This window comes from Mytilus galloprovincialis, chromosome 7, assembly GCF_965363235.1.
Source record: "Mytilus galloprovincialis chromosome 7, xbMytGall1.hap1.1, whole genome shotgun sequence".
Classification (NCBI taxonomy): Eukaryota; Metazoa; Mollusca; class Bivalvia; order Mytilida; family Mytilidae; genus Mytilus; species Mytilus galloprovincialis.
In genome coordinates this window covers 4,641,730-4,654,768 of record NC_134844.1, presented here as the reverse complement: position 1 = coordinate 4,654,768, position 13,039 = coordinate 4,641,730, and positions in this window count along the sequence as shown.

Sequence of the window (13,039 nt, the reverse complement as noted above, 5' to 3'; positions counted from 1 at the left end):
GTTGTAAAAATTAATCCAAGTGCACACTTGAGTATAAGAATAAGACATTTTGTTAAAAAATCGAATTGGCGAAATTTCTTAGGACAGCATTGCGTTTTATTCTGCATTTGTGTAGTCTCGAATTGTTTAAAGTCTGTTAAGCCCCAGTCCCACTAGACCACGATCGCACCACGCTCACCGCGATCTAAAATAAATTCAGATCGTGGTGAGGTCGCAGTATGAGCGGCATGAAAATGTAAATTTTCGTTTCAATCACGTTGATTCTACGTCCTCGTTACGATTCTACAACGATCCCGCTACGATTTAGGTTGGTCCCTTTCGTAATACATTCAGTATGCCTTCGGAATATACAAATATTAAGTATTGTCAAGAATTTCAATAACGGCCGGGAAACAGACTAGCTACGATTATACCACGTTCTCACTACGCTTATTCTGCGACCTCACTACGATTATCACGATCTTTCTACGCTCATCACGTCCTCACTACGACCATACCACGATTCATCCGATTGCAACACGATCTTACCACGCTTCTACTGCGATTATAGCACGCGCTTACCACGATCATACTACGAGCATAACACGTTCATACCGCGATATTACTTCGCTCCCAGCAAAAACGTCAATATCGTGTTCCATATATATAAATACTGTATCATTCCTTCTATTTCTCATTGATACGTAGAGTTCCTCGAAAACAACCCAGTCATGCTACCAAAATCTACGTAAATGTAAGGGTAGAGGTAGAGACAGAGGGAGATCTGATAGTAACGAATCTTGATCCAGAAGATATATGTCGGACCGACCAATACAACCTGAATCACAACTTATTGCTGTTCCATCAAGATCAAATGACGATGCTTCAGTGAACGATAGTAGGGATGACACAGATGTGTCAAGAATGATTGAGCCGTTGGCGATAAAGGACAAGAGGTCCAAATAACATACAGACAAACAAAACCTGGAGAGCTTTTATAAATTTTATATGACAATGACAATGAGCATGATGATCGTAGTATGATCGTAAGAACAGCGTGATGAGGACGGCATGGGCGTTCTAAAATCGTACTATGGTCTTGAACAGCGTGGTATAAGCGTGGTATAAACGTGGTATAGTCATCGTTGAAGCGTGCTTGTGTCGCGGTAAGAACGTGATAGTCGTAGTAAAGTCGCTGTGAGATCGTAGCACAGTCTCCCCGAATAGAATCGCGCTTTTGCTACGCTGTCGCTACGATGGTACAGTGACCTTTGCGATCTTACCACGACCTTACTGCGCTCTCACTACGCTTCTACTACGACCGGATTTCTCCACGACCGCACCACAATTGTTTTGAACATGTTCAAAGTTGGCCAAGCTCTCACGATCACGAAGACCTTACCACGACCGTACTACGACCTTACTGCGATCTGCATGCACGATCGCACTACGATCGTCAAAATTTTCATTTTTTTTAACAGATCGTAGTGCGACCGTGGCCTAGTGGGACTGCGGTATTACACAGTCATGTGTTGACAACGACATTTCTATTTTTGTTTGATAAATTGTTGTTTTCTTTTTGTTTCATTAAGATTCGGTCTGTTGCTGTATAATACTATTGTATACGATGAGCTGACAAAAAAGATCAATTACACTCTAGTGATAACGCGTAAAACGAATTTTGATTTCCATTTTCCCTTTTGCTGGCTTATTTAGTTTCTACTATTTAGTGTGAATCGACTTTAAGATTTTACTTAAGAACTATTTTATTGTTTAGTTTAAACATATTTATTTATAGTGGTTGGGACACAATTAAGTTATTTGTTTAGGGGACAGCTGCATGATGTCTCCGGGTGCGGGAGTATTGCTGCAGTCAAGACCCATTGGGTGCCTTTATTTGTTGTCTGCTCTATGATTGGGTTGTTGTCTCTTTGACACATTCCCCATTCCCCATTTCCATTTTCAATTTTATTACAACTTGTTTTAATCCCTTTTCACTTTGCGGGTGCGAGTGCTGCCTTGTAGCAGCATTAGCCGCTCTTTTTCGAAAACTGATGTTTAGAAACAGTATTTGCATAGTAAAGTGTTTTATATTTTAAAGCGTTTTTAGCTTTCTTGTTGGCGTTTGCTCCACGTCTTATTTGTTAATATTTGGGTGTTGCAATGCCATTTACGCAAACAATGATCAGTATAAATAAATAAAATTGAGAATGGAAATGGGGAATGTGTCAAAGAGACAACAACCCGACCATAGAAAAAACAACAGTTATTTTAAATGTTTATTGATTTAACACAATAAGATGGTGGGGGTGAACGTGACATCGGAAATGGAATCAAATTCGTCCTCTTCGTTGATACACCCATTCCCAAGCACTGAATCCATGTCAAACATCTTCATGTTGGTATATCTAATTCTATGTATTTGTATGTTTAAGTATAGATAAGTGCATCTTTAAGCATATATTTTCTGACTAATAACAGAAGAGCTGGGTGTTCTCTCACCTCTTCTGCTATTATAGAACAAGAACAGGAAGTAAGATGAAAGGCTTTGATATGATTCTAGTACGAAACAACCAACGCCTTCTATTTATTCAAACTACAAAAGTGTCAACAAACGCATTTATATGCAAATACATGTAGTTCTAATTTTTTTTTTACGAATCTGCTTTATATACTAATTGTTACATATCACCTTATGCCAATCAGTCGCTGAGTACTATATGGGTAAGTATCACATGACCTCATCCTGTACAATAGGATAGTATGACACTATAGACGACAGTATGTCCTTACATTCAATACGATACAGAAAATGTAGCTAGTACTAGAACCGAACAAGGTAAACAAATCCAGAAGTGTAGATCTAAATAGTGGACAGACTGTGGATAGCACAGTGTCGAACAAACTGTAGATAGAACAGTGTCGAACAGACTGTGGATAGAACAGTGTCGAAAAGACTGTGGATAGAACAGTGTCGAACAGACTGAGGATAGAACAGTGTCGAACAGACTGTGGATAGAACAGTGTCGAACAGACTGTGGATAGTCCAGTGTCGAACAGACTGGATATAACCGTGTCGAACAGACTGTGGATAGAACCGTGTCGAGCATACTGTGGATAGAACAGTGTCGAACAGACTGTGGATAGAACGGTGTCGAACAGACTGTGTTACAAAACCGTTGGTTTTCCCGTTTGAAGGGTTTTACACTAGTGATTTTGAGGCCCTTCATAGCTTGCTGTTCGGTGCGAAGGCAGTACTTGCCTATTATGGCTTTTCTTTTACAAATTGTGACTTGGATAGAGAGTTGTCTCATTTACACTCATACTACATCTTCTTATGATATCTAGACATGTTAATTGTGATCACGTTTTTACTAACTCCGAATTGCGTTTAAAAAAATCTAGTAAACTGTAATTTGGAAATTTCCGTAATGACAAAAGATAAAGTAGGAGATAATTGAAATGAAAAACAAAGTACTTAAATCTCTTGAGTGGGAACATATTGGTCTACAATGTTTAAACAGGGATAAAGTCTACATGTTCAATCTATATATCTTTATCATTTCCATTTGGTTTAAAATACTGTTTAGTACAAAAAGACTTCCTGTAATTTAAGAACTGCATTATCGTGTTTATAAGTTATCTAGCACGTGACAATAAAGAATGGCTGCCACTCCCACTCAGCGTTTTTTGTTAGAGGAACTTTTCTATTTGAATCCATTTAATGGGTGAAGCCTTTTTCAACTGGTTTTTATAGTTTTTTCTTATCTTGTTCTGTTACACTACTGTCCCAGGTTAAGGGGAAGATTGAGGACCGCTAACATGTTTAACCCCGCCACTTTCTGTATGTGCCTGTTCCAAAGCAGGAGCCTGTAAATCGGTGATTTTCGTTTATTGCCGTGTTATATATTTGTTTTCTTGTTTGAATTGTTTTACATTTGTCATTTCGGGACCTTTTATAGCTGACTATCCGGTTTTGGCTTTGCAAATTGTTTAGGATATATCTGAGTGTGAAAAAAACACACACACACAGGATATATATCGCAACATTAAACGTCAGTACAATAAGAAGAAGAAAATCTTAATTACAAATAAGCAGGATATGGGGTAATCATGTAATCTCAATTCTCACATAATATTTGGTGGTAAAAAAATACAAGATTATGGACATTTGATTTTCAGGAGGAAAGGAGGGTGGAAAGGAATATGGTGACTTGTTAAGAACTGAAAATAGTTCCTCTTAAAAAGAAACATGATGAGAATGACCATTATCCCTATAAAACGCATAATATATAATTGTGTAGAAGTGCGAATCAACGTCTGCTAAGCATTAGTTAATAAACGTACTTCCATGAACAAAAACACTCCTCTAAAGCTAGGATTCCGGACTGTTTAGTGATTGAAACCTGTCTATTGTTGAAGACCGTGTGTTGACCTCTTATTGTCATTTGCGTTTGTTGTTTGGTGACTATTGCATTGACGTACACTTCACACCTTCTTGAAAGATTAACTTTATTTTATATGCTTTTAAACAACCTGTGATATTTGTCAACAATGTTAATCCTAATGCATTCTCCTAAATCAGTAAAATGGTTTACCCAAGAGCATGATTAAATTAGGATTTAATCTAGAAGTGGGTTTACAGAATAGAAAATAAAGGAAGTACAATTAAAAGATCCTAGAACACACCCGCGAAATCGCGGTCATTTAGAGCTTAGTTGAAAGTATGTAAACTGTTGTTGAGAGAAATTTTGTAAAAGATTTTATGTCTAGAGAATATTAGGAAAGGTATCAAAATTCATAGGTACTTGGAGACAGGTCAATTTTTTAAAGCCCTCTCCCTTTTTTCCAAAGTCCGTTTTTTTAAATTTTGTTTTCTGTTAAATTCTATTATTTTCGCGTTTCTATATACTGTGAACATACGTATACTATAAATATAGTGTATTTGCCATAAACTATCGGCAATTTCAAGTTTCGTCACCACTGCGATCACTGCTGTATTATATAGAGAGTCTATTGTCCTGTCCCAAAATACTCTTATGAAAAGTATTTGAAATTTTAAAACCGGATGTCTTGTATGACTTAAACGTTAGTCTGATGACGAAAACAATATCCGGACGCCTTTATTTTCGTTTTTCTCCCAAAATAACATAAACTTAATAGTCATAAGAATAGATTACAAATGCGACTATGCATGGTACCTATAGAACACAGAGGCATGATGATTAATTTATTGTGGAAGGAATAGAAGCGACACACACAATGAGGTCTTCTCGTTTAATAGTATAGATTTATTGTGGAAGGAAGAGAAGCGACACACACAATGAGGTCTTCTCGTTTAATAGAATAGATACAGAAATTTATAGTTTGTACCCCCATCCAGATCCTCAAAATTGCCCATGAAACCACATATGTGTATATTTGTACCATATTTCTAAAATGTGACAGGTCTGCAAGTGTTGCATGCAGACAGGAGCCAAGGACAAATAACTCTACTTAAAGTAAGAGGTGTATATGAGATTCAAGGACACAAGCGTATGGAAATATTCAATAATACAGCATTGCGATATTTGCTGTAAACTATTAATTTTATAACGATAGACTTTTTTACTCAAGCATCATAGGACTACATAATCAAGTTAGTTTAAATATTTGTTTTTTAAAGCTCACATAAAAGTATTGCAAACATTAATGGCTGCACTCATATTTTGGTGCTTAAATTAACGTATACAAGTAGATGTAAAGAGTATACGTCAATATCACACAGTTCACATTACAAATCCAGAGTATGAATGAATATTCGCTGGGTTGACATTTGTGATTTATGCAGAATATTTTTTTTTAATTTTTCAATGAAAGTTTGTGGGGCTGTTAAAGTCCCAACTTGTAAATCACCGAATTTATCGGGTATAAGATAAAACATACAATGTTATCTGAATTGCGTAAGAATTTAAAGGATGAATTCAGTAACTAACAGGAAAGTTGATAAGTCATAGATTATTATGTATTGTCATATTTGAAAGAAAACAAATTAAATTGTCTTTCAAATTTGTACAATATAATACCGACATATGGTATTTGTCATAAGTGACTGATGCGACAAAAACTAAATAGATTGGCGTGTAAAAACGATTGGCCTAAAAAAATGCACATATAAATGATATGATCCTGCACTTTAATATACACATCTAACAAGTTCCAAATTATATGCACTTGTTTTCACATAAAGACAATAGGGTCTAACATGTGTTTTTGTCTCCCTGGTTTAACTGTTTGTCCCCAGGCAGCTTATTTGTTATAATCAGCTATAATTGACAAAATCATAAGGATTCAAATATTATTATTTGCAATTCACGCTGAAAGCAACATGAAGTCAGCAGTCTGAATTCAGTGGTTGTCGTTTGTTGCTGTGATGTATGTTTGTTTTTCGTTCATTATTTTGTATGTATATATTAGGCCGTTAGTTTTCTCGTTTGTATTTTTTACATTTGTCATTTCGGGGCCTTTTGTGGTTGACTATGCGGTATACGCTTTGCTCATTGTTGAAGGTCGTACGGTGTCTACAGCTGTTGATTTCTGTGTCATTTTGTCTATTGTGGCGAGTTTCTCATTGGCAATCATCATAATTATATACCATATCATCTGCTTATATAAGTGTGGAGGGATGGCAGATCTTCAGGAGTATGATTTCACTGTATACATTCCTAATGGCCGTTGAAGTCCGTACCTTGACCTATAATTGTTTACTTTTGTAAATTGTTACTTGGATGGAGAGTTGTCTCATTGGCACTTATACCACATCTTCCTATATCTATTAAATAAAAAAAGAATATATTGGGTAGACAGCAACAAAACAATTACAAAAATCAAACAATTAAACTAAAGGTTTACATTTTGTTTTATGTACAACAGTTACTATGATTGAACATTATCATTACGACTTGTCAAGCATGGAATCGTCCATATTATAGTATTGAATTACAGTCATACCTGTTGTGAAGCCGGTCACCATTGGGACCAGAGCTTACTTTTGAATTGAAATTCATGTGTATTAATACAGCTTGAACACAAGCGTAGTATATGTGTGACATTTAAAGCAGATTTAGCTGTATTATCGAGATTTAAAATTGGTACCAATTTTACAAAAAGAACAACACGAAAGGCTAATGACAACTACTGAAAATGTAAAACGAATGAAGGACAGTTTTGATTTAATTTTCAATTCTCCTGATTTTAATATAAATCACCGAAATAACAACGGGTAAAAAGAAAAGTATTAAATATAAGCAGTTCAGAAAATCAACACAGCTGAAGATTGAACCGATTTGAAGATTAAGCAGTTAAAGGAGACATTCCATAACAAACAAGGCCAAAAAAAGTACAAAAGTAGCACAACCAAGAAGAAAGGTAGAACAGGCGTGGTTAAAGCTTCTACAATAATTATATAAAATGGATTCCCAACAAACAAAGTACATATAAGATACTACATATAAGGGGTTATATTGTGACCTTATTTATGACGTACTTGGTACTTGTATTAAAAGACACTATGAAAGATAAAGAGCTTTAAGGACATAAGAGGTTATCTATCATGATATATAATAAAGAAACTCTCACGTTCAAAGTAACTTTATATGAACAGTGATTTACATTGTATTTACTTGTCATATCATTGATAAAATACTTCGGAAACCATCCTTACTACTCGGAACAAGGCTTATTATACATACCCTTCAACTTTTTTCAGTTGATCCGATTCAAAATTGACAGATTGTACAATTACTAGTGGTTAAAAATATCCTTTTAATATCGTAAAAAAGAAATTATATATTCACGAGCACATTATCACCAAGGTGTAAAATATATATTATTACATCAAATATAAATACGGGATAGGTCTTGTTCCTTGTAAGTATATTTGTTACATACTATTGAAGAAAATGCCCATTTATCCTACGACAATATTTAATAATATATAACCTTGCATGAATATTATATAATACAAATGATCCGTATTCAACTCCTACAACTTTTCATGGCTTCACAAGTATTATACGGTTCATCTTTATCTTGGGCTTATATTGTGGTGAAAATAAGGAGATGGTGCAGGATTTCCATTGAGATTAGTTTTCATGAGAGACAAAGTGACGTATTAAAAAGTCACCTTTAACAATGAGCAAAATTCATACCTCATAAAAAGCATAAAAGGTTTCGACATGACAAGTGCAAAACTTTTTTTGTGCGCACACATTTTAATTACTTGTATACTGATGAGTTTCTATTGTCCTTTTGGTGTCTTCTACCTCGTGGTTAATCTCTATTGGAACTATCAGACCTAAATCTATATTGGAACTATCAGACCTAATCTCTATTGGAACTATCAAACCTAAATCTCTATTGGAACTATCAAACCTTAATCTCTATTGGAACTATCAGACCTTAATCTCTATTGGAACTATCAAACCTAAATCTCTATTGGAACTATCAAACCTAAATCTCTATTGGAACTATCAGACCTAAATCTCTATTGGAACTATCAAACCTAAATCTCTATTGGAACTATCAGACCTAAATCTCTATTGGAACTATCAGACCTAAATCTCTATTGGAACTATCAGACCTAAATCTCTATTGGAACTATCAAACCTAAATCTCTATTGGAACTATCAGACCTAAATCTCTATTGGAACTATCAAACCTAAATCTCTATTGGAACTATCAGACCTAAATCTCTATTGGAACTATCAGACCTAAATCTCTATTGGAACTATCAAACCTAAATCTCTATTGGAACTATCAGACCTAAATCTCTATTGGAACTATCAGACCTTAATCTCTATTGGAACTATCAGACCTAAATCTCTATTGGAACTATCAGACCTTAATCTCTATTGGAACTATCAGACCTAAATCTCTATCAGACCTAAATCTCTATTGGAACTATCAGACCTTAATCTCTATTGGAACTATCAAACCTAAATCTCTATTGGAACTATCAGACCTAAATCTCTATTGGAACTATCAGACCTAAATCTCTATTGGAACTATCAGACCTAATCTCTATTGGAACTATCAAACCTAAATCTCTATTGGAACTATCAAACCTAAATCTCTATTGGAACTATCAGACCTAAATCTTTATTGGAACTATCAGACCTAAATCTCTATTGGAACTATCAGACCTAAACGTTTATTTCTTAATCTCTATTGGAACTATCAAACCTAAACGTTTAGTTTTTACCTCGTTGTTAATCTCTATTGGAACTATCAGACCTAAACGTTTAGTTTTTGCCTCGTTGTTAATCTTTATTGGAACTATCAGACCTAAACGTTTAGTTTTTGCCTCGTTGTTAATCTCTATTGGAACTATCAAACCTAAACGTTTAGTTTTTGCCTCGTTGTTAATCTCTATTGGAATTATCAGACCTAAACGTTTAGTTTTTGCCTCGTTGTTAATCTCTATTGGAACTATCAGACCTAAACGTTTAGTTTTTTACCTCGTTGTTAATCTCTATTGGAACTATCAGACCTAAACGTTTAGTTTTTGCCTCGTTGTTAATCTCTATTGGAACTATCAGACCTAAACGTTTAGTTTTTACCTCGTTAATCTCTATTGGAACTATCAGACCTAAACGTTTAGTTTTTACCTCGTTGTTAGTCTCTATTGGAACTATCAGACCTAAACGTTTAGTTTTTACCTCGTTGTTAATCTCTATTGGAACGATCAGACCTAAATCTCTATTGGAACTATCAGACCTAAATCTCTATTGGAACTATCAAACCTAAATCTCTATTGGAACTATCAGACCTAAATCTCTATTGTAACTATCAGACCTAAATCTCTATTGGAACTATCAAACCTAAATCTCTATTGGAACTATCAGACCTAAATCTCTATTGGAACTATCAAACCTAAATCTCTATTGGAACTATCAGACCTAAATCTCTATTGGAACTATCAGACCTAAATCTCTATTGGAACTATCAGACCTAAACGTTTAGTTCTTAATCTCTATTGGAACTATCAAACCTAAACGTTTAGTTTTTACCTCGTTGTTAATCTCTATTGGAACTATCAGACCTAAACGTTTAGTTTTTGCCTCGTTGTTAATCTCTATTGGAACTATCAGACGTAAACGTTTAGTTTTTGCCTCGTTGTTAATCTCTATTGGAACTATCAGACCTAAACGTTTAGTTTTTGCCTCGTTGTTAATCTCTATTGGAACTATAAGACCTAAACGTTTAGTTTTTGCCTCGTTGTTAATCTCTATTGGAACTATCAGACCTAAACGTTTAGTTTTTTTACCTCGTTGTTAATCTCTATTGGAACTATCAGACCTAAACGTTTAGTGTTTGCCTCGTTGTTAATCTCTATTGGAACTATCAGACCTAAACGTTTAGTTTTTACCTCGTTGTTAATCTCTATTGGAACTATCAGACCTAAACGTTTAGTTTTTACCTCGTTGTTAATCTCTATTGGAACTATCAGACCTAAACGTTTAGTTTTTACCTCGTTGTTAATCTCTATTGGAACTATCAGACCTAAACGTTTAGTTTTTACCTCGTTGTTTATCTCTATTGGAACTATCAGACCTTATAAACGTTTAGTTTTTACCTCGTTGTTAATCTCTATTGGAACTATCAAACCTAAACGTTTAGTCTTTACCTCGTTGTTAATCTCTATTGGAACTATCAGACCTTATAAACGTTTAGTTTCTACCTCGTTGTTAATCTCTATTGGAACTATCAGACCTAAATCTCTATTGGAACTATCAGACCTAAACGTTTAGTTCTTAATCTCTATTGGAACTATCAAACCTAAACGTTTAGTTTTTACCTCGTTGTTAATCTCTATTGGAACTATCAGACCTAAACGTTTAGTTTTTGCCTCGTTGTTAATCTCTATTGGAACTATCAGACCTAAACGTTTAGTTTTTGCCTCGTTGTTAATCTCTATTGGAACTATCAGACCTAAACGTTTAGTTTTTTACCTCGTTGTTAATCTCTATTGGAACTATAAGACCTAAACGTTTAGTTTTTACCTCGTTGTTAATCTCTATTGGAACTACTAGACCTAAACGTTTAGTTTTTACCTCGTTGTTAATCTCTATTGGAACTATCAGACCTAAACGTTTAGTTTTTACCTCGTTGTTAATCTCTATTGGAACTATCAGACCTAAACGTTTAGTTTTTACCTCGTTGTTAATCTCTATTGGAACTATCAGACCTAAACGTTTAGTTTTTTGCTGTTTTATACCCCATTCCTACACTTAATCTCTATTGGAACTATTAGACCTAAACGTTTTGTTTTTACCTCGTTGTTAATCTCTATTGGAACTATCAGACCTAAACGTTTAGTTTTTACCTCGTTGTTAATCTCTATTGGAACTATCAAACCTAAACGTTTAGTTTTTACCTCGTTGTTAATCTCTATTGGAACTATCAGACATAAACGTTTAGTTTTTACCTTGTTCTTAATCTCTATTGGAACTATCAGACCTAAACGTTTAGTTTTTACCTCGTTCTTAATCTCTATTGGAACTATCAAACCTAAACGTTTAGTTTTTACCTCGTTGTTAATCTCTATTGGAACTATCAGACATAAACGTTTAGTTTTTACCTTGTTCTTAATCTCTATTGGAACTATCAGACCTAAACGTTTAGTTTTTACCTCGTTCTTAATCTCTATTGGAACTATCAGACCTAAACGTTTAGTTTTTACCTCGTTGTTAATCTCTATTGGAACTATCAAACCTAAACGTTTAGTTTTTGCCTCGTTCTTAATCTCTATTGGAACTATCAGACCTAAACGTTTAGTGTTTGCCTCGTTGTTAATCTCTATTGGAACTATCAGACCTAAACGTTTCGTTTTTACCTCGTTGTTAATCTCTATTGGAACTATCAGACCTAAACGTTTAGTTTTTACCTCGTTGTTAATCTCTATTGGAACTATCAGACCTAAACGTTTAGTTTTTACCTCGTTGTTAATCTCTATTGGAACTATCAGACCTAAACGTTTAGTTTTTACCTCGTTGTTAATCTCTATTGGAACTATCAGACCTAAACGTTTAGTTTTTGCCTCGTTCTTAATCTCTATTGGAACTATCAGACCTAAACGTTTAGTTTTTGCCTCGTTCTTAATCTCTATTGAAACTATCAGACCTAAACGTTTAGTTTTTGCCTCGTTCTTAATCTCTATTGGAACTATCAGACCTAAACGTTTAGTTTTTGCCTCGTTCTTAATCTCTATTGAAACTATCAGACCTAAACGTTTAGTTTTTGCCTCGTTCTTAATCTCTATTGGAACTATCAGACCTAAACGTTTAGTTTTTTACCTCGTTCTCAATCTCTATTGGAACTATTAGACCTAAACGTTTAGTTTTTGCCTCGTTGTGAATCTCTATTGGAACTATCAGACCTAAACGTTTAGTTTTTACCTCGTTCTCAATCTCTATTGGAACTATCAGACCTAAACGTTTAGTTTTTTGCTGTTTTATACCCCATTCCTACACTTAATCTCTATTGGAACTATCAGACCTAAACGTTTAGTTTTTACCTCGTTGTTAATCTCTATTGGAACTATCAGACCTAAACGTTTAGTTTTTTGCTGTTTTATACCCCACCCCTACAGTCATCGAGACTAAAATAGGGAGGACTAGTACTGATATTGTTAACAACAAGATTCACACCGCTACATGTCGTCAGCGTTTTTGTTATCTATTTTTGTTGTTGTTTGGTCTGATTACCATGTTTCAAACACTTATTAGACTCAGTTTAATTTATTTACAACTTCATAGACTCTGAATATTTATAGATTGACATATGGTTTAGATACGTCTGTGTTGTCAAAGACTATATTGCCCTCTATAAGACTTTTGGTTTATTTAAGTCGTTAGAAATGAGCAGAAAAATTGCATTTGTGAAAAAAATACCATTGCTTCAAATTAAAATCTTTGTATTGTTGCATTGAAATTGACGGTACAAACTCGATGCTACTTTATTTTCTCTATTGTCAACTTCCCTTTTTTGGGTAAAACAAAATCGTCTGCTCAAGATTATG